Genomic DNA, 20,712 nt, shown 5'->3' on the forward strand with positions numbered 1-20,712 from the left:
TATGGCATTAGCTCAGTGTTCCGTCCACGATAGTCTCAATGAAAAGAAAAAAGGATAGCATTAAACTTTAAAGGATTTGAATGAATGATTAATCCGACAGATTAGATTGAAATTATTATATTCCTTTTAAATATGTCACGTACCAAAGTAGCATAACGTACCTATCACGATGTTAACATTCGTTGGTATATTTCATAATTTGGTGATTCAAAATTCAAAAGTCCATGTTACGCACCATTTAAAACTAATAATTAAAATGTTTTTAATGGTAGGTATATAGCCATCTTATTTAAAGCTCATTGTATACATTTTAAAGTCAACATTATTACCGGTAGTCCCAGAAGTACTCGACCTGACGTATTTATAGATAGCAGTTGTTGTTCAAAAATAGTAACCATGATAGAAAGTACCAACCTTATAAAGCCTAAGTTTGTAGTTTGACGACGCTACGTTGTTCAGTAATTATTTGTCAGCCATCAACAGTGAACGCTCTCATTGAATTTGTAAACATGGAAAAAATTGGTTAAATTTATGTGATACAATACTTTCATTTGAAAGGCTTCAGTCCAACCAATATCAAAGCGGCGTTCGACTCTATTCTAGGAGGGGTGTCTGCTCCTTTGTTTACAATAGTAACATATTGTTTGGGTGAGTTTAAACGAGGCTGTATGAGCTGCCAAGACGAACATCGCAGTGGTCGAATCAAATGAGGTGACCATGCTAGAAATGGTGACGAAAATCCACAAAATGGTATTGGATGAACGTCGACTGAAATTGCGCGAGCTAGTAGATGTAGTAGGCATTTTAAAAAGTGCTGTAAATCACATATTGACTGAAAATTTGGATATGAGAAAGATGTGCGCAAGGTGGGTGTCGCGATTACTCACAATGGAACAAAAACAGCATCGTGAGGATGTTTCAATCGAGTGTTTGGCAAAGTTTCACAGCAATAAAGCAGAGTGTTTGCATCTATTCATAACCATGGATGAAACATGGGTCCAAACACTTCACACCTGAGACGAAAGAACAGTCAAAACAATCAACTGAAAGGGGAGAATCGGCTCCAAAGAAGGCGAATAAAGTTCCATCTGCAGGCAAGGTCATGGCGTCAGTTTTTTGAGATGCGCGTGGGGTAATTTTCATCGATTATCTTCAGAAAGGAAAATCAATCAACGGCGTGTATTATTCAAACTTATTGCAGCGTTTGAGTGATGAAATCAAGAAAAAACTACCGCATTTGGCGAAAAAGATAGTTTTATTTCATCAGGACAATTCATCAGTTCACACATCCGTTATCGCGATGGCCAAAATCAATGAGTTAAAGTTCGAATTGCTTCCTCACGTACCCTATTCGCCAGACTTAGCCCCCTCGGATTATTTTCTGTTTCCAAACTTGGAAAAATGGCTCTTTGGTAAAAGGTTTGCCAACAATGAAGAGGTGGAGTCGGCGGTTGATGGCTATTTTGAGGAGCTCGACGATTCTCACTATAAACAGGGTATCAAAGCTATTGAACATCGCATGGAAAAACTGTATAGACCTAAACAGAGACTACGTAGATAAATAAAAAAAATCCCAATTTTTTGTGTTTTCTTTGTTAGGTCGGGTACTTCTGGGACTAACCTCGTAGATATAATTTTATTATTTTCTGTACCACTGCTAGTACTCATACCTACTACTCGATCAGTATTTACAACTTCCATTGACAAGAATAATAATATATAGCAGCCGGCATATGAAAATAATATTATATACATGGATATTATATTATTACAATAAACAAATCCCATGAAATCTAAAATAAAATCAACCACCATTTTTATCATTATCGTTACGGAACAGAGGTGGAAGAGATTTTTTTTATTGTATTTCCATATTGCAAATAAGTCAAATATAAGTATTAAGTTTGTTCACCGTTTAAATCTCGTACGTACGGATACATTATTATCATTTTAATGAAATATAAAAAGTCCAGGCATACATTATGGTGTAAATATTAAACGTTTCATATCAGAAATATTAATCTGTTTGCGATGTCAAAAACCTTATTATTTGTTGTTATTCTTTACGATCTTTTCTACTGTTAAATTTGGTCAATCCAATACATATTTTATTAACTCATATTGAAAAAAGTCTTATGTCGGTATATGATATAGGTTGTCACGTTGTGAATACCTACCTATACCTAAAGTCAAAGTAGGTAAATTCTGACCGATAGAAAAGGATGCAAGATTGATTGTCTTTCACACAAACCCCCACCCTGCGGCAGGACGAGAACCTACTTGTACTTTGGCGGGCAGGAGGGTTGCACCTTTATCGATTTCGATCACTTTTACCCTGACGTCTAAACTGGATAGATCTTTCAACTTAACCTACTTTTTGCTCATGGCCGGTCGGACGCCGGTCACATAAAAATCAGTTTTTCTTTCAATTTTATTGAACTTTTATTAACATTAATTTCCAAAATCAGTGTCTTCAACTTCAAATGAACGAGCGTCCAGCAGATGAGTACCCTATTATTTTTTATAAAAATGTTTTTGTAAAATAGTACTATTCTCATAAAAAGGTCACAAGTCTCCGTAATTTCAAGTCTCTGTAATTATTATACTTGTTAAAATAAATTCAATGTTTTTTTAGCCCATAATAAACCATTATTGTTAACTCTAAATTTAGTGTTTTCTTTATTTATATGGTATTTCGTTATGTACACACAAGTATAAAGCACTTGGCGCCCTTATTATCTATCAATTTTATCATACACTTACAAGTCTTGTTTATACATAGTTTTCTTAGTCTATTTAAATTCCTTTTTTTATTATATTCTATATATGCTAGTTCTCTAATAATCACATACAATTGTCAGCGCGATCTCATGCCCTGAATAATTTAATCATCCTATTTTAACTTTACGCTTACCTCTCACTCATGCTCTATTCTTAACTTACAATTAGTCCAATCTTTCTTTTTTATTCACATATTTATAATCCATTTTATCACATATTACAAGGTACCTATAACACATAGTAATATGTAATACTCTTTACTGGTGTCTACGTACCTTAAAAAAGTATCAATAACTTTTAATAATAATGCTATCGACTGAAGGTACTTGATGGAACAACCAACTCTCTTTACTCTAGCTTATATAATAAATCAATACAATAAAGTAGGTAAAATCTCCATTACCTACCTATCAAGTCAAAGGTTACAAAAAATACAATAAACCAATTATGAATAGTTGAAGTGTCAGTAAAAAACCTAATTAGTAAAAACCCTATCTTATTGATAACAATACACTCGAAGCATTTTATGATTAATCGTCAAAACATAATAATAGATCATTATTCTTTATAAATAATAAAAATACTACATTCAAGACACTTCAACTATTAATAATTTGTTTATTGTATTTTTGTAACTTTTGACTTAATAGGTAGGTAATGGAGTTTTTACCTACTTTATTGTGTTGATTTATTATATAAGCTAGAGTAAAGAGAGTTCACCTTTGATGCCGAAAGGCGAAACCCAGGTCGCAAAAAATAACTTAAATGGAATAGTACAGAGCTTGAATCCATTAGAATAACAATTTTGTTTTGCTATCATTTGATTTTGTAATTATAATTAAAATAATTTAACGTTAATCAATAATACCAAGATTATAATCGTGTTATAACTATCTAACATATCAGTTAATTCATTAATCAGTTCCAGCATTGGCACTTAACACGGCATAGTCGAGTGGTGAATTGGGAAATTTCGAACCGTCATGAGTATATCGTACCTACTCCTGTTCAAAGTTTCACATCACATTTAATGGGATCAGATTCAAGCCCGACTGCATCAGATTAACCGCAAACTGGTTTAATATTAAACGCGTTTTAGAACGCTTCACGCGATGGTTTGATGCATTAGCAAACTGGCTGCGGCCAGACGTAATTCTGATTCTGTATAAAGCTGCGACAAAAACATCTTCTTGTGACTATTTTTCAATTTACATAAATTAGTTCTCTCGAGGATATAAAGCAAGAGTCACATATTTTAATGTATAACGGTTAAAAGAACAGACGGTCGTCAAATCTCACTACACTGACTAAGCAGGCGTTGGTGGGTGACACGGTCATGAAATATGTGTAGTACGTTTGCCTGGATATTATTTACAAAATATAAGTATATTCTATATAAGTACTGAATATACATTCAGTATATAGAATGTTACATTCTGAAATCTTGTGTCTTATTCGTTGAATAAAAAAAATAGTTTATTAAAATTATTAGCAAATAATGGAGTAATCCGCGACGTCGACTAGTAATTAAGAAATTAATTGATACCTACCTTAATTTAATATACCACCTTATAACGCAATTTGATAAGCATTTTATGTAACAACTACTAGTTAAAATTGTCATAATTATCTAAGGCGCCCGTAGTTTAATGGTAAAACATACTGACGCGAATCCTGCAGATACAGGCTCAAGTCTCGTTTTTTTTTTTTTTTCTAGATAAACGATTTTTTCTAGTGTGTTCCATATCATTTTCTTTCATACAAGAAAAATAGTTTTTCAAATAAGTATTATAAATATATCGATGCATTTAATCGAGAGATTAAATTATTCTTTTATTTAAAGCATTTACCTATCAATGTGGTGCTGTTATTATTTACTTATTTTATTTTGAATTTTCTCATTAGACGCTCCATTGTATCTAACTAATTAATAATCTGTACAGCAAATAGGTATACTTCTTTAATGTGCGTGTCTAAGATAAATATTTAATGTTAAACCAAAGTCAATATACAACTATTATTTTTGAAACGCCATCTTGGTATTTTTTTAACACTTATCACAGTACGTAAAACTATATTTATTGTGTCGAGTATACCCTAGTCTGTGGATAAAAGATTATATTTTGTGTATTGCGTAGAACCTATATATTTTATCTCATTTTATGTAAAGATACAAATTAATAGCGATATCAGTGTTATTTTTTTTAATTATTTAATATAATTTTATATTGGGAAAAGAGACAACTGGCCCAAATCAACATTCAAACATGCGTAAGTAGTTATAAAAGCTTGCTGTGTTAAATAATTGTAATAATTGCTTTCTAACTCGAGAATAACAGCTCACACAGCTTAGTATCAGCGTATTTTACAACGTTTTTATTAGCTCGTATTCTTGTTTGTCCGGTGGTTGTTTGTCCAGTACAAATCTTGCATTCAATTTTTAACTAACTACTCGACTAGCTAGACATTTGAAACTTTTAGAATATATCATAACACGATACCAATGCATTCTTTTAATGCTTTTAGCCATCTTTAAGCAGAATTGAATTCATTTTCAGTTAATTCGGTTTTGTATGGAAAGTTATTTCAGAAAAATCCGTAAAAAGTAAAAGACTATTATTGGTTGCTGAGTGGGTCCTAGCAACTAAATTATTAATATATACGTGTGTTACTATGAAAATCAAAATGAAATGTCATCATGACATTTCAGTATTCTATATTTGTTTGTTTGTTTGCTTTTTATTTACTTCACATCAAGTACAGGTTTGAGCATATTGAGCATAATAATTCAACAGAAAATTTAAAAACGTTGTATATAAAAAGTTCTTTTAATTTTGTATTTTTTTTCATGGGTTTATTTTATATGTTGATTCGTTTATATTGAGGTTCAAATTATTAAGTTATATCGTGAATAATATAATTTTTTTATTTTAAGAAAGAAATCCTAGTCTAAGGATTGATTATGCCATCATTTCAATTCTTCTAATTTTATCTCGCTATGCTTCAACATCAAACAATAAGACAAATATATTATCACACCATCTTCCACGCTCCAGTGAGGTTCTTTGTATACAATATAACCAATATAATGCTAACCCTGCACAGCGTACATTGTTATTATACCAGTGGTGAAGACTTCATAGTAAAAGATTTACTTTGACTGATAAAAATAATTTTAATAGGAACGGTAAAATTCTAAGCCCATTCGTCAGTAATAAAATTACAACGTTCTAAAAAAGCGCACCTTTAAAATATTAAATTTAATTATTGAATTTATAATTGCAAGTAATTTTTGAAGTAGCACGGGTAGTTCCCGTCTCACTTTGGAGAAATAGGAAAGAGAACATTGATAATTGTCAATAAATTATACGCAAATCTATCTAATTTAATAATATCATCAGAGGGCGGGCTTGCACCTAATAGTCACATCTCAGCAACGTGTTAACTCGATTAGCGGCGAATGCGCTTCGGGTGCAGTTCGCTGCAAAACACGCGATGGATGCAGTGCTACTTCCGCCATTAGTGGTTCACCTAATTTATTGCACCCTCCAAAGCCTGATTTTCCGGCAATATCACTCACTTTCTCAAACTGTTGTTTTAGAAATCCAAAAGCCTACCTTACTCCCCAGGAAAGAATCATAAAGTGCAGGCTACAGATTATTTAAATTTAAAAAAATATTTATTATGCATAATTTAAAATTATGAATTTAAGAAGTTCTTATATTATGTATATTATGAAGTTACCGCTATGAGTTAAATGCATTCTATTTTCAAAATGTATGAAAAACAACGTTCTTGAAACTCATTCTCGCGTAAGTGTAATATCGTCAACCATATCCGATCCTAATAAGATCATAATATGGGCCTCCACAGAGTGGAGGTTTGTATTAAGTAACAAATTTTATTTTTACGAGAAATGGATGTCATGTCAGCCACTGGCTCAACCTATTATGTCCATACTCTGACTCAAGCACAAATTGAAAAACAATATGTGTACTTGCCAGACCCGGGATTCGAACCTGGGACCCACGACGCTATAAGCCGACGCATAAGCCGCGCGGCCATCATGGGCTGTAATATGTAAGTGTAATATATCGTTATTAAACGTATAAGCTCACTTGTTGTTATTCTATGGTAGAACAGTCTTTTTTTCTTACAGAATTTTTCATAATTTTTACTAAATATAATATGTGATTATGTCTCATGCTGTGAATAAAAGTTTACCATTTTATCTATTACAATTTGACATCTGCCAAATATGATCAAACAATGAATCACACTGATATTTCAGATAATATGAATAATAAATACTTAACTAAATTAAACTATTATAATATCTATATATGACATTAACGTTTGTACGCTTATTTAACTATTTTCTTCAACAAAATATTACGTAATCAAGGCACAAATTAATCTTTCATTATTATTATCGTAAGAGATTTTGGAAAATACACCAACAGCTCATTTAAGTTACATTTTATTGTTATTTTTACATCTTCACTTCAAAATGTGCGCTACCGATTCATCTACCGTTTGAATTGACCACATTTCACAAATTTTCAATGATTTCACAGGTACTTGACGTTTATAACTGATATTTTCTCATATAGCGTATACAATTCGCCATACTTCTTTTAACATACAACAGAATGACGTCTTCATCGCTTAAGACCTTCTAATCCTTTATTTGACAAACGGATTCGATTATTTTTATTCAAATATCGTAATGTAGGCATTGGCGCACTTTTTTCCGGTGAAAAAACCATAATCCTGGTACAATTTACTACGTATAATATCTTTTGACAGCGGGGTACGCCACTGTCCGCCATTTCATAGATAACGTGATATTCCAAATTTGATTTTTTTAAAATACTTTGTTGCTGTTCACTCAATCTTTTTTTATGGAATAATTACCTAGGCTACTAATTTCCATATTAAAATAGTTGCCATTGCAAACAATGAAAGAAATTAATACGAATTGTTATAGTTATCAAAATGTGTGATATTGTATAATATCTACCTATTTTTTTCGTCCCTATCATCATCAATCTTGACCTATACACTGCTGGATGAAGGCCTCCTTAACCTTATTCTACTCCTTACTTACACATGAATTGTTATATTTATCAAAATCAGTGATATAATATTATTATCTACCTATCTATATATAATGCCATTATTATCACGAGCCTCAATAAATCCACTGCTGGATGAAGGCCTCTCTACGTTGATTGTATTCTTGACAGTATTGAATTTCTAATGTTATTTATCTACATATTCATATCGTCATCATAATCATCATCATCATCATCAACTAGGATCAATCCACTACTGGATGAAGGGTTCCGCAACCTGATGCTACTACTATCGGTTTAACGAATTTGTGATATTATACCTATTTCTATCATTCTTATATCATCGACCTGAACCAATCCACTGCTGGATAATGGCCTCCCTAGCCCGGTTCTACTCCTTTCTGTCATATGAATTGCTGTATTTATCAAAATCGGTGATATTATATTTAAAAACATATTCATATCGTCATCATCATCATCATTGACCTGAACCAATCCACTACTTAAAGACCTCCTTAGCCTGATTCTACTCCTTTCTGTCATATGCATTGCTGTATTTATCAAAATCGGTGATATTATATTTATCTACATATTCATATGGTCATTATCATTATCATCATCATTGACCTGAACCAATCCACTGCTTAATAAAGACCTCTCTAGCCAGATTCTACTTCTTTCTGTCATATGAATTGCTGTATTTATCAAAATCGGTGATATCATATTTATCTACATATTCATATCGTCATCATCATCATCATCGACCTAAACCAATCCACTGCTTAATAAAGACCTCCCTAGCTTGATTCTACTCCTTTCTGTCATATGAATTGCTGTATTTATCAAAATCGGTGATATTATATTTATTTACATATTCATATCGTCATTATCATCATTATCATCATCATCATCATCGACCTGAAACAATCCACTGCTTAATAAAGACCTCGCTAGCCTGATTCTACTCTTTTCTGTCATATGAATTTCTGTATTTATCAAAATCGGTGATATTACATTTATCTACATATTCATATCGTCATCATCATCAACCAGGATCAATTCACTGCTGGATGAAGAGTTCCGCAACCTGATTCTACTACTATATTATACCTATTTCTATCGTCCTTATCATCATTGACCTGAACCCATCCATTGCTGGATAAAGGCCTCCCATGCCTGATTCTACTCCTTTCTGTCATTTGAATTGCTGTATTTATCAAAATCGGTGATAATATATTATATCTATTTATATTTCCATTATCATTATGAACCTGAATCAATCCACCGGTGGATGAAGGCCTCTCTAAGTTGTTTGAATTTCTGTCGGTCATATGAATTACTATATTTATCAAAATTGCTGAAATTATATTTTCCCATTCATAATATCGTCATTATCATCATCAACCAAGATTAATCCACTGCTGGATGAAGGTTATCACAACCTAATTCTACTCTTCTTGGTCATATAAACTGCAATATTTTTTTAAATTTGTGATTTTATATACCTACCCATTTATATCGTCATTATCGTCATCAACCTGTATCAATCCACTGCTGGATGAAGGCCTTTTTAAGCTGATTCCACATCTTTAGGTCTTATAAATTCCTATTCTTATCAGATATAATATGTATTACTTCATTATTTATCAACATTTGTCTCGATATGAATGTCCCGCACCGGGAAACTATATTGTTTAAGGTTAATTTTTAAAACAAAATATGATTTTTAAAATATTATTCTGTGGCTCCAAGCATTTATTTTTTATAGACAATGAAACAAAATAATGTTTAAATTTATTTTTTATGCTGCTAACCTTTTTCTATTATGTAAATGGGACCCGAAAGAGATTAATATTCGCGTTATATTGGATCGCTATTTATGATAATCACGATTGAGATGTATAACTATTTATCATATTTAAATGCACATACCTACACATATATTGTATTAAAATTAAAATGACAGTGGTAGCAATCGGCGATTGCCAGCTGTTTTGCTAAGCTTAGCAGCCTGAAATGGTGTCAGATGATATTGAAAAGGCCAGACTCCAGAATAGACTACGCACATGACTCCAAATTTGTATTTGCAGTGACGACATGCATATCGTAAAACTGACAAATCAGATAAATTTTCAATTGTCTGGCGTGAATGAAAATCCATCCCGAAGGGAAAACTATGGCGCCGTCTATACACACTTTACAATTATTATATTAAAATCCAACACCAAGTCACTATGATGAAAAGCTGTCTGCAAGACCTAGCGAGACAGACTGGCGAGAGCCAGCTGGCTCAGCTTGTCTTTCATTATTATTATCCTAAGAGATTTTGGAAAATTCACTAACGGCTCATTTAAGCGACATTTTATTGTTATTTTTACATCTTCACTTCGAAATGTGCGCTACCGATTCATCTACCGTTTGAATTGACCACATTTCACAAATTTTCAATGATTTTACAGGTACTTGACGTTTATATCCGATATTTTCTTACACACCGTATACGATACGCCATATTTCATTTAACGTACAGCAGAATGACGTCTTCGTCGCTTAAGACCTTCTAATCCTTTATTTGACAAACGAATTCGATTATTTTTATTCAAATGTCGTAATGTAGGCATTGGCGCACTTTTTTCCGGTGAAAAAACCATAATCTTGCTACAATTCACTGCGTAAATAAAAATCTGACAGGTGTGTCCGCCACTGTCCGTCATATCATAGATAACGTGATATTCCAAATTTGATTTTCTTAAAATACTTTGTGGCTGTTCACTCAATCTTTTTTTATGGAATAATTACCTAGGCTACTAATTTCTATACTAAAAAAGTTGCCATTGCAAACAATGAAAGAAATTAATACGAATTGTTATAGTTATCAAAATGTGTGATATTGTATAATATCTACCTATTTTTTTCGTCCCTATCATCATCAATCTTGACCTATACACTGCTGGATGAAGGCCTCCTCAGCCTTATTCTACTCCTTACTTACACATGAATTGTTATATTTATCAAAATCAGTGATATAATATTATTATCTACCTATCTATATATAATGCCATTATTATCACGAGCCTCAATAAATCCACTGCTGGATGAAGGCCTCTCTACGTTGATTGTATTCTTGACAGTATTGAATTTCTAATGTTATTTATCTACATATTCATATCGTCATCATAATCATCATCATCATCATCAACTAGGATCAATCCGCTACTGGATGAAGGGTTCCGCAACCTGATTCTACTACTATCGGTTTAACGAATTTGTGATATTATACCTATTTCTATCATTCTTATATCATCGACCTGAACCAATCCACTGCTGGATAATGGCCTCCCTAGCCCGGTTCTACTCCTTTCTGTCATATGAATTGCTGTCTTTATCAAAATCGGTGATATAATATTTAAAAACATATTCATATCGTCATCATCATCATCAACCAGGATCCATCCACTGCTTAATAAAGACCTCCCTAGCCTGATTCTACTCCTTTTGTCATATGAATGTATGTATTTATCAAAATTTGTGATATTATATGTATCTAAACATTCATATCGTCATCATCATTATCATATACCTGAACCAATCCACTGCTTAATAAAGACCCCCTTAGCCTAATTCTCCTCCTTTCTGTCATATGAATTTCTGTATTTATCAAAATCGGTGATATTATATTTATCTACATATTCATATCGTCATCATCATCATCATCATCGACCTGAACCAATTCACTGCATAATAAAGACCTCCCTAGCCAGATTCTACTCCTTTCTGTCATATGAATTTCTGTATTTATCAAAATCGGTGATATTATATTTATTTAAATATTCATATCGTCATCATCATCATCAACCAGGATCCATCCATTGCTTAATAAAGACCTCCCTAGCTTGATTCTACTCCTTTTGTCATATGAATGTATGTATTTATCAAAATCTGTGATATTATATGTATCTACACATTCATATCGTCATCATCATCATCATTATTATCATATACCTGAACCAATCCACTGCTTAATAAAGACCCCCTTAGCCTAATTCTCCTCCTTTCTGTCATATGAATTGCTGTATTTATCAAAATCGGTGATATCATATTTATCTACATATTCATATCGTCATCATCATCATCATCGACCTAAACCAATCCACTGCTTAATAAAGACCTCCTTAGCTTGATTCTACTCCTTTCTGTCATATGAATTGCTGTATTTATCAAAATCGGTGATATTATATTTATTTACATATTCATATCGTCATTATCATCATTATCATCATCATCATCATTGACCTGAAACAATCCACTGCTTAATAAAGACCTCGCTAGCCTGATTCTACTCTTTTCTGTCATATGAATTTCTGTATTTATCAAAATCGGTGATATTATATTTATTTACATATTCATATCGTCATCTTCATCATCATCGACCTAAACCAATCCACTACTTAAAGACCTCCTTAGCCTGATTCTACTCCTTTCTGTGATATGAATTTCTGTATTTATCAAAATCGGTGATATTACATTTATCTACATATTCATATCGTCATCATCATCAACCAGGATCAATTCACTGCTGGATGAAGAGTTCCGCAACCTGATTCTACTACTATATTATACCTATTTATATCGTCCTTATCATCATTGACCTGAACCCATCTATTGCTGGATAAAGGCCTCCCATGCCTGATTCTACTCCTTTCTGTCATTTGAATTGCTGTATTTATCAAAATCGGTGATAATAATATAATATATCTATTTATATTTCCATTAGCATTATGAACCTGAATCAATCCACCGGTGGATGAAGGCCTCTCTAAGTTGTTTGAATTTCTGTCGGTCATATGAATTACTATATTTATCAAAATTGCTGATATTATATTTTCCCATTCATAATATCGTCATTATCATCATCAACCAAGATTAATCCACTGCTGGATGAAGGTTATCCCAACCTAATTCTACTCTTCTTGGTCATATAAACTGCAATATTTTTTTAAATTTGTGATTTTATATACCTACACATTTATATCGTCATTATCGTCATCAACCTGTATCAATCCATTGCTGGATGAAGGCCTTTTTAAGCTGATTCCACATCTTTAGGTCTTATAAATTCCTATTCTTATCAGATATAATATGTATTACTTCATTATTTATCAACATTTGTCTCGATATGAATGTCCCGCACCGGGAAACTATATTGTTTAAGGTTAATTTTTAAAACAAAATATGATTTTTAAAATATTATTCTGTGGCTCCAAGCATTAATTTTTTATAGACAATGAAACAAAATAATGCTTAAATTTATTTTTATGCTGCTAATCTTTTTCTATTATGTAAATGGGACCCGAAAGAGATTAATATTCGCGTTATATTGGATCGCTATTTATGATAATCACGATTGAGATGTATAACTATTTATCATATATAAATGCACATACCTACACATATATTGTATTAAAATTAAAATGACAGTGGTAGCAATCGGCGATTGCCAGCTGTTTTGCTAGGCTTAGCAGCCTGAAATGGTGTCAGATGATATTGAGAAGGCCAGACTCCAGAATAGACTACGCACATGACTCCGAATATGTATTTGCAGTGACGACATGCATATCGTAAAACTGACAAATCAGATAAATTTTCAATTGTCTGACGTGAATGAAAATCCATCCCGAAGGGAAAACTATGGCGCCGTCTATACACACTTTACAATTATTATATTAAAATCCAACACCAAGTCACTATGATGAAAAGCTGTCTGCAAGACCTAGCGAGACAGACTGGCGAGAGCCAGCTGGCTCAGCTAGTATATTTAAATAGTGAAAGAATTTTCTTATAAATTCTTAATTTATTTCTCATCAGCCAGTTATGATTTCGGTTATATATCATGTGATATTAAGCCTAATTAATCAGACTTTAGAGAATTACACCGGGAAATAGTTTAATTAATAGCACATGCTCTCACAAAACATTTTAGTTTCGTATCTGTATTTGATTTGAATTATTCTATACAGCCGACGACGCCTCAACCTAATTTTAATTAATCAACTGCTAAACTCTCTATTTATCGCGAGACAAATTTGCTAGACTTTGAATAATTAGCTACACGACCAAGAATGCTAAGTTTATATTGTCATTATCTGAACATGTTTTCCCTTTCTTATTCGTGTGTTCTCATTGATGAAGGTTGTGACCTGAAAAGAAGAAGATTTTAGTAATAAAACACACTTAAAAACTAAGAGAAAATGACGCACTAAAAATACCAAAGATAATATCACCATCTGGATGTAGTCAATGTAGATTCCATAGTCTAATAAAACTGGGAAGAATGTTGTGTAGGTCAGTGTTTCCTATCCGGGGGTCCACGAACCAGCACCTGTTTGTAGGATTTTTCCGCAAACAGTTACCTTATTATTAAAATACCTATGTCAAAAATTCTAAGCATGTCCTTATTCAAAACACTTACATTAGTATAAATATTTTTATTTCTTTCTAACTAAATCGTTCTAAAAATAACTCAACCCACGATCGAGTTGTTTCCTGATGCCACTCTTGTATCCAGACATGAAATACAAACATTTTCTCAGTTTTGGATTGAACTGAAAGCAGAACATCCATGTCTAAGTTATAAATCTATTTTATCATTGTCTACTCTTTGACTATCTCCCTATTTAAACCAAACGGGTGTGAATGCAGCGCTTCGCCTCTCCTAAAAAAACTCTGAAGCCATGGTTTACACTAGCGATACTCAACCTGCGGCCCGCGGGCCACATGTGGCCCTTTAAGCTTTTGTGTGCGGCCCGAAACACATTTATTATCAGGAATTTCGTATATTTTGAGATTCGTTTCGACATTGACGCACAGATAGTGACACCCGAAGAGGATTGTCATTATGGTCCACATCAGATCTGGTATAAGAGTATTGCTATTTCACACGATTAATTTAAAAAACACGCATATTCTCAAAAAAATTTTGTAAAAAAGGGGGGGTTTCATGATGTTTTTCGTCACACCAGTAGTGATGCGGCCCGCGTTACTTTACAAATATATGTATTTGGCCCGAAGAAAAAAAAGGTTGAGTATCATTGGTTTACACTATAGCAAATTACGCAATATTTAAAAATATACTTAACAATTTATTTACTAGTCTGTTTCTGATTATTTTAAGGGACAATACAATTTACATGATTTATTGTTTCTGTATTCGCAATCATATTATTATAAAATATATGTTATGTTATTCTATTACAATATAAGATTTAAAAGCTAATAAGCAAAAAAGTTTTTCGTCAGTGATCCGCGAAGTATTTTTCATATTATTTTCACCGGTTTGTGCGTGTAAAATGGTTAGGTAACACTGGTATAGGTGACAAGATGGACTGTTTTATATAATATCTTGCTGTCAATAGAATATATTAAATACGAAATACCTTCCATGAAACTAATTGGGCCACGTGCTGCGGATTTCAGAAGAGAACATCAACCTGGCGTGCCATTTTCATCCCAACCAGATTCCGGCGTGCTGGAAGGCCTCTTATAACTATATATATATATATATATATATATATATATATATATATATATATATATAGAGTCTATACGGCGAAGTGATAAAGATTCTTGAAAGCGCCGTTTGGTGTCTATGTGCTCCAGCGATGGCCGAAGAAGAATCATAATATTATCAATTTCCCTTTTTGTGCCCAACCAAATTCCTATATTCTGAAACGTGTCCACAATAATCCGAATTCGAAGGTCTAGTGAAATGTATTAATTGTCATTATCCCGCATATATTAGTATCTTTATTTAATCAGACAGCAAAGTGAGCAAAGAGCTTTGCTTATTCAGAAAACCACCATTGATGTGTCTACATAACCTAACCTTTGGAGCCAATATGAAGGGACGTCAACATATCACAAATAGTGATACCGCAGTCGGGTGGTTTTCGGGTACCCCGCCGGAGCTACTGCCTGATTTGCCAAAATGTCGTAGGTCGATCAAGATGCTTTACATTTGCATGTAACCTGTTGAATGCGGCTCTTCTCTGTTTATATACCCACCCACTTTTAATATAATATGTCACATTATTAAGCTATTATATTATTTTATGTAAAAATCGACACTGATAACATTAATTTATTCTGGTCATAATTTTGGCATCCAAGATAAATAACTCGTTTTGACGCACCAGTGGTAGCGCGTCGACATCTTTCAGTTGTTGTGTTACTTGTGTTATGATTATTGTAAGTTGGACAAAACTATGGGTAATGTAAGTAACTTAATCATCAAAAATGATTGTGATGTACATATTTCGTGAGAATATCTATAGTATAATATAATATATACAGATCATGAAGATAAATGTATATTATCAAGAGTGTTCAGTAAGGAGATTCAATCTCACCCAAATTGTTCACCGATACCTACTCTAGAAGGTCTATTGAGAATTGAGCCTATTAGACTGCGAGAATAGTGGAATAGCCATTAACGGCGAATAGCTCAGTTATCTGCACTAAGCAGCCGGTATTGTTGAATTTGTGAAGGAATCTTATCAATCATATTTATAAATTTTTGGGTTTTCACCGCGTGAGGAAAGAAGAAAGAATTACAAGCGGTAAAAACCCGAAAGTCTATAATTACGATAACAAACAACCACGAAAGTATCAAACGAATCTTAACAAAATGAATAGTAGGTGTTGTAGTTGCTTTAATAGGTGCATTAAACTATTGTCAGTGTGTATTTACCATTGTAAAGTACTCGTAGAGCCTGAAGATGCTGAAAGGCAAAACCTGGGTCGCAAAAAAATTACTCAAATAAAATAGTACAAGACTTAAATCCATTAGAATTAAAATTCAAACTCCAACAAGTACTCTCAGTCAGTGGTATTAATATTATAATTTTCTTTCGTTATTGAGGTCAGTAAGTCTTATGGTTTAAAAATGAACCTCAAAAAACAAAACTATTACTAGTATCAAAAATAGCAACACCAACACAAGTTTTGTCATTAACACCGAACCAATCGAACGTGTGACCCATTATAAATATTTAGGTACATGGGTCAATGAGAAATGGGACCAGTCTCAGGAGATGTCACGGAGACTTAAAGCTTTCGATATGTGGCTGTATAGACGCATACTCAAAATTCCTTGGACTGACCGGGTAACATATGTTGATGTTCTCAATCGAATGGGAAAGGACCGAGAAGTTCTACGTAGTATCAAAACCAGGAAACTACAGTACCTCGGCCACATTATGAGAGGATAAAAGTACAGCATTCGCCAACTTGTCATTCAAGGAAAGATCAATGGTAAGCGTAGCAGAGAACGGCGCCGCATCTCTTGACTTAAGAACCTCCGCGATTGGTACGAGTGCAGCTCCACTGAACTATTCCGGATAGCAGATGACAAATCTATGATCGCCTTTATGGTGGCCAACCTCCGCTAGGGGATAGCACAATAAGAAGAAGACTTATTATTATTTAAAGAGTTACGATAAGGTACAACAAGTTAAAGTTCCAACCACCACCCGTCATATATGCACAGCCGTGGATATGCATGGCCGCTTTCCATGACGCTTTAAACGTGTCTGAAAGAAGTGATTTTAAGTGCTCATTCTGTCCCGAGACGGAGCCGCACGGGACTGATGCTGCAACCATGCACCGTAGTGCTTAAAAAAGAATGTTAAGAAAAAAATATATGTTTTTGGACTGGCTCTGCTGTCTGCTGTTCCCTGTGTACCCGCATACTGAGTGTCACGAATTGAAATGGATGAAAGGAGTCGGGACTATCCCGCTCCACATACGACGCTGCAAATTTCTCGAATGCCGCAAAGTTGGCCTCGGTTGCTACCAAATCTCCATGTCCAAATGGGCCCGTGTGAGGACGGACCCTGGTAAATAGCTCCGCTCGTTCGATTTCCATAAGCGGGCAATCCCAGAGGATGTGTTCAACATCTTGGTGGTCATGCCCGCAGGTACAACCCGGCCCATCTACTATCAAGCCAAACTCGTGCAGTCTGGCGACGAAGTTGCCATGGCCGGTGAGGAACTGGCTAATCCAGTGCGAAGGTTGGAGTCTTATAGTTTGGTGCCTGCAGAATACGTCTGAAAAAAACGGTAAGTGTGCCGCCCCTTGGGGGAGGCGGTCCACCTCGCCTGCCATGCCGCAAATGCGGTCTTGTACACGATTACAGTCTTCTTGTAAGGAACGTCCTCGGATCTCTGTGGTGGTGTCAGATGGACACCGGCGAGTGTTAAATAAATAAATGCCAGAGATAAGATCCCAGCAAAACTAGGTAGGAACAAATCCTAGGAAGGTACATTATAAAATAACTTCGCACGCCTATGATGACAGTGTTTATTATAATAGTATAATATTAAATATCTATTTGATGAAGTAATAAATTACATATTTAAATTATATTATTCAGCTTTTAACTCATCGTTTATCGTTAAATGACTAATTTTTAATAAAAACACTATAACAATCCATAATACCGTCGAATCACTTCACATTAGTTAGTTTAAAAAAGGTCTTCTTAAAAGCAACACCTTAAAACTGGTATCTTATTTAAAAAAACAAGTTTTCTTCAATTAAAAAAATAATTGAAACGTGAAAATATTGTGCGTCTATGTGTGTTATTTAAATTGGCACAACCAACCCGAAATACATTAAGTAATTATTTTATTATTTATGTTTAGGTAGTTTTATCTTTAGTGAAAAATCGTTCAAATGGATTTCCAGAAAAGAATAGAACTCATATTATGTTTTTTAATTAACCAGTTTTATTTTAACGAATTGTACCCTACTTACCTATATCAACTGCGTCTTTTGGTCTAATAATTATGAATAACATAAATATTAATTGAGTCAGCATTTACTTGGTAGAATTTCACTTTACAAAATGACAATTTTTTAATTAAATTAAATTCTACAGCATGGTTTTAAGTCAAAAGCTATTTCGGTTGTAACACTATTACAAAGACTAGTTGATCCTGTAGAATTTAATATAATTGGTTTTATCATATTTCATTAAGTATAGAGCTGTTGGTAATTTCGACAAGGTATGCAGTTTTACTAAAGTTTCTACACCAATCCATACTTTTACCATTTAGTCAATCCAAAGTATCCTGTTCTTGAAATAAGCTATCATAGAAATTGATAAAAAGTTTTATGTACTAAGTATACTAGAACCATCTTTCTAAAATATCTTGGCTACGATTTTATAGCGCTGTTGCCGTGTTACGGGCTAGAGCCGAGCGGGGGTGGGAGGCGTCGATTTATGCCGGAAAGTGCGGGGGATCCGTAGTTCCCCAGATCACCGTTATGACGTCCATTGCATTGCTGTTTTGTTTCTCTGGCGCATGTGGGCCGTTAATACATTTTACAAACTATATTCTTAGTTCAACAAAAACAAATATGTATGACTGACAAAGTTTAATGTCCACTATTTATGTCGAATCTTAACAACCTACATCCACCCCACGCCGCTGATATTGAATTAATACACAAATATTAATTCCTCGTGTAATTTTCTAATTTAAATCAAATTTAATTTTTTACACCTGTAAATTGAAATTATTGATAGATATTTGAATGTTTTATTAGAAATCATGGAAATGAATATTCGTATTAATATTATGTAATATTTCTGAATTATATTCTGAAAGTATTATATTATACAGCTAATCAAGAGCCATTTATATAAATTCTGTGATATTTCTTTGCGAAATAGTCTTTTATCTGGGTTAGGAGTTTTTTTCATCTCGCTTTTGTTGGCTGAAAACTAATCACTATGCACACCGTGGCCAAGAAATATTCAACCATATTGATTTAAGAAAACCAAGTTTTTCAATAAATATATATACATGTATATACCAAACTAAAATGTCGAAAATTGTCTTTATTAGTAAGATATTCTCATGAACAAATTAATTAGTATAATTATATTGTCCTTGAGATGCGCTTCTACAAGACGTACAGATTACACAACCATTAGTATACTTAGAAATCAGAAATAATTACGACAGAAAGCAATTTGTTTCACTGCATTACCAACGTACCTTTTTTATCTTATTTCAAATCTAGGGATATAAGGGACTACATAGTACGGGAAAAATTCATTGCAGTATAATGAATATTAATTATACAAATACAATTAACAGTCTGAGATTAGTATTATCATCATCATCATCAGCCTGAATTTATCCACTGCTGGATGAAGGCCTCTTCAAACGCTTACACTTCTCTCGGTCCTGTGCATTGCGTTGCCACGTACTTCCGCAGAATTTTATCATTTCATCGATCCAGCGGCCTCTAGGTCTACCTTGCGGACGTTTTGTACCTCTTGGATACCACCGGATGACTAAATTCATCCAACAATTGTCTCTTCTTCTAGCAATGTGTCCAGCCCATCTCCATTTGAGGCTTTTAATGAACTATATCACATCGCAAACCCTTGTCTGCTTCCTTATCCACTCATTCCTTTTTTTGTCCTTTCGTGTTATGCCTCTCCATACCGCGTTGTGCTATTCTAAGTTTCTGGATCTCTCTTTTACTTAGGGTCAATGTTTTACACGCAGATGTGATTACAGGTAGCACACACTGTTTGGTCACTTTGTGCTTTAGGCACAGTGGAGGGTCACTTTTGAAGACATTATTCAGGCGGCCAAAAGCACTCCAGCCTAGCTTTGCTCTGCGAACAATTTCATCAAATATACATCCATCTATAGAAACTTGTTGTCCCAGATAGATATAGTTTTTCATCTATTCGAGCTGAATGCCATTGATGAGGATCTCTTTTGGCCCGCAAAGCAGTTGAACATGATTTTTGTCCTTGTTACATTTATTTTC

This window comes from Rhyacophila brunnea, unplaced genomic scaffold (genome assembly GCF_057557595.1).
Source record: "Rhyacophila brunnea isolate RB1 unplaced genomic scaffold, BYU_Rbru_1.0 scaffold_12, whole genome shotgun sequence".
In the NCBI taxonomy this organism is placed as follows: domain Eukaryota; kingdom Metazoa; phylum Arthropoda; class Insecta; order Trichoptera; family Rhyacophilidae; genus Rhyacophila; species Rhyacophila brunnea.